Here is a 4,366-nt window from a genome sequence, read left to right as displayed (position 1 = left end):
TACATATTTCATTTGGTGATAACCTAGATATCTCCCTAGTAACCCAACAGCATAAACAACAATGCATTATTTGTAGATGCTGATTTTTGTTCATTTCCCCTCTGGATCAATTGTTTACTGGCAACTATCTGAAAATGAATATATAATCATCCCCTCTCTAGGCTACAGTGCACATATGAACAAAACACACACGGGCATTTGACATGGTTCGCCATCAGAACCCTACTGAGTCAATAGCTGCATTGTAGTCCTCAGGAATATCATCCTCCACAAAAGAGGGCATAAAAGAGGTGCTTGGTCATGTGCACGCCTCAGTGGAATTCCTGAGTCACCGTCCGCCCCCCCCCCCTCTGTCCCCCTCTCATCTTTGCTGCTGCCTGCCCGGGACCTCCGGTGCAATAACACGCCTTCCACTGTTCAAGGTTGGTCACACGGTGACGAGATGAATGGAAGGCTTGTGTTTTTCTGCGGCCTCGCCTCGCATTCACCCACCATTCAGGGGAGCGGCCAAATCCAGACTTAACCCTTTACTGACCCAGTTTGACGACAACACGGTCCAAGGTTGGTATAGAGAGCAATAGTAGTGCCGTTCTTTTACAGGCACTAACTCTGCCATGGTTCGTTGGACACCGTCAATAGGAAAATGAATGGAGTTTTTGTAGAGTTTTTGGATAAACGCCAAAAATAAGGTCTGTTGTAAACACAGGTTTAGGAGATTTGTATACATTTTGTTCTATGAGATAATCTTCATCAGTTAATATAATTTCTCATAGAACAAAACATATAAGATACTTTACTCCTGCGATAGCCTCGGCCCTTTATTTTCTGCGTTTATCCCAAAACCATATTCTTTCCCCATAGGGATATCTGAATTTACCACAGGTAAACTAATTTCTAGTTTTTATAGACTACAAGCGAGCAAGCTCTATTTTGGAAGGAAATAGGTCTAGATATAGTCCTACATGGCACACGTTGCAGCTGTACTTTCAATTCATGTCATTTTTAAGAGACTTAGCAAATTCAACATAAATCAAACATTAGCCCACTGTTGTTTTTGTAGAATTAAATTGTATTGGTCAGTAAATGGAAATCATTCACTGATAATGAGTAGGCTAGGCCTACATTGCTAAAAAATATTTGCACTTATTTTCTATGTTCTCTCTTTCTCCACCAATGTTGTGGCGAGCACTTTAGGCTCATGTAATAAAATGACTGATGCAGTGATTCACCCAATGTGCACTGTAGCTATTTAACAGTAGACCTACACAGACTTGGCCGCAGCCGATCTGTTAGGTTCCATTTTGTGCGGATCGATGTTGATTCATTTGATGTCTAGGGAGGGAGGGGAGCAGACGGTTCGTACCTGACCCGGGCTTTCTGTTACATTGGTGCCAGCTCATCTGCAACGCTGGCTGGCGCTCAGCTCTCTGCTTCGAATTCCAGCCGTGCCAGTTCATTCCTTTTCATCTGTCACCGAAACTCAACACCCTGAGGGCGAAAAAGGAGCCAGTCGTCCGAGATTAATAGGTTTGCTCAAATTACGGGGCACGCTCGGAAAGAATTTAAGACTTTTCCCTCCTCTCTCACTCCCTTTGTTTGCTCAGCTGCCCCCCTTCCCCCCACCACCACCAATCAGCCTTCCCTACTCTTCCTGACTCCAAAATACATGATGGTTCCTCTGAAGGAAACAGTAGATGAAGTTGGAAGGCCGTATGATAATAAACACACAAGGAGTGTGCGCAGAGGGTCGGCCATGTGGAATTTGCAACAGTGAACTTTCCAATACAGGTTTGTTGAACGAATGTTACCTAGCTCTGTATTAAAATAGCCTCAGAAGCCTAAACTTTTTCGATCTGTACCACACAGCTTTCAACATAGATCCTGTGGGAGTTATCAAATAACAACATAAATTAAAAGTGCATGGCCTACATTCAATTGAATGAGACCTAGGGAATGGTGGGTGTTTTGGAGGAATATAACTACATGTATTTTACATCCACAATTTGATTTTGAATGACACAAATGTAATATCAAACTAAAAGCCAAAGCTGTTCCACAAAACAGTTTCAAAATGACTGAGGGTGTTCGTCATTCCATGTAGCCTACAGTAGTAGGCCTAGTTCATCTGGAGCAATTCCAAACAGAGCAGCAGACTGTATCCTCCCTTTTAACACTTTTATAGTAACTCATTTTTAACCATTGCCATGTCAATGTTTGTCTCTGGAGGTTATATGAGCCTCTGCTGCTTATAAGTCTCCCACAAATTCCCTTAAAACGTTCACCCGTGTATATTTAGACCTGAAATGTCTGGGCTTGTCTGAAAGGACGGACGCGTCGGACGGCCAACGTTCTTTCAGTTCAACCTTAGCGCCCTTACTGTGCTGCTTCTCACATCCCCGCATGGCTACGCAAACAAATCGCTAACAAGTGCCACTAACATTTCCATGTTTTGTTTGTAAGGCCCAGAGGTTGTTTAAGGTTGTGTTTGCCATGTGCATTTTAAAAGTGGTCGCTGTGTCCAAACGACCTGCCTAGGCTAACTAGGATAGCATAATCTCATCTGGAGGTAATCCAAATCCAAACTCTGCCCAAAAGGTCACCCAACAGCCCCGCATGACAAATGGCTGCCGGTCGTGGCACATGCACAATGGTCTGGGCCCTGACCTGCCACAACAGCGATTTAAAAGAGCTTGACTTTTGAATTTTGGAAATCCAGTGGGGGGCCACTGTGCTTTGCCGGGTGTGTTATACGGCTGCAAGCAAGCTAGTGATGTGGGGGGGGGGGGGGGGACCCGTGCTAACATTCCAGGGTCCTTTGCTGTCCCAGTAAAAAAAAATAAGGTGTGCGGGGGAACGCTGGGGAGTGGGGGAGGTGAGAGGGAAAGAAGGAAGGGTCAAATCCAGCAGCTGCTCTCACTATAATTAGACAGAAAACAGGCAAGCTTCTGCTGCCATTAATCACCCAGCAGCCAACACCAAGAAAGGAACGCGTGTTCTGTTGACTCTCCCAAAGCCTTTATCTGGAAAATAAGTTTTATGGACGGTCCAAATATAGCGATCGACACACAGAGAGTGAACTTTGTGTGTATCGTGAAAGTGGGCCCCGCTGCCTAGTTACCGCTCTCTGGCCAAAAGTAAACACCAGGCAATGTGGATGTGCCACGTCAATCTGCATGCGGAGGAAATAGCTACCCGCTAAGTGGGGCCCATATTGGGCGTTTATGACCTAACTGCTGCAGGAAAATGTTGAATTGCTTACTGGGCGAGTGTTCACAATGGTTAGGAGGAAAGGTAAATTGAAGCAAATACACAAAATTGGCCTTCTACAGTTCTAGACCTTGTTTTATTGAAGGCATAGTTGTTGTTTTTTGTCCAAGTACCAGATTGATTCTGCTATAGCTCATATGTCATTGACTTGTTGGCAAGACGACGATATCGGAGAAGCAGACTGGTCTGGAACATACTTTTATTGTCCATTGGAAACGTTTTATTGAAGTGACTATCAACAGTTGGATGCCTAGTATCTGATGTTACCAATTTAAGTGAGATTTGGCCTCGCAAAAAAAAATGAAACAAAAACCTAAATAAGCATTTGAAACCACTTTTTACAGTTTCTATTGAAATATATTTTATGCGGGACAATTTAATCAAATTGCGAGGCGATTTTCCATCAGACAATTTTCTGTATTATGTTTTAAATATAACTTTTCTCTATCCCATATTTCAGAGCCAAGTTTTTTTCTCAACTTCTATCAATTCTTAATTTGTGGATGCTTTAATGTTGGCCTTGATGTTCTGCTTTTCAAATAACCACTTTGATTAGTCGTCTTCTAAAGGGACGACGGGGGCCGTCTTGTCTTATACCGCTTCAAGAAAGAGGGTGCTCGGATTTGGAGTGGGAAGTCTCATCCAAGAGCGTTGTTTTCCTCTTCTGCTCTCTGGCAACGTTGAAAAGGGGATCCCAGCCCCCCAGCCCTCCAGCCCCAAGGGTTGTAATCTCTGAGATTCTGACTCTTTAATGTAGATATTTCACATCCTTCCTGTTCCTCTGTGTTGTGTTCGGCTTTGAAAAAGCTTTAAATACAGAGCGGCTTTGGCGCCACATGCGCCACATGGGTTTTGCTCCTGATAGGGGGGCATGTATTATCTCCCTCAGGTCTGTGAAATGAACTGCTTTGTAATTAAATATCCCTACACAGCATGGCACGCGGATGGCTCGTCCCCTTTAAGAAAGGAGAGCCTACTTCCAACCCCGAACCTCCTTTGGTAAATGTGTTACAGCCTTGTTGGCGTTTGACGGGCGTTGCACAACCTTTTGTTGTGAAACCAAAGTAGGCCCTTGAAATCCACCCCACCTCTTTTCAGT

Source organism: Oncorhynchus gorbuscha, linkage group LG18, assembly GCF_021184085.1.
Source record: "Oncorhynchus gorbuscha isolate QuinsamMale2020 ecotype Even-year linkage group LG18, OgorEven_v1.0, whole genome shotgun sequence".
Taxonomy (NCBI): Eukaryota; Metazoa; Chordata; class Actinopteri; order Salmoniformes; family Salmonidae; genus Oncorhynchus; species Oncorhynchus gorbuscha.
This window is presented reverse-complemented; position numbering follows the sequence as displayed.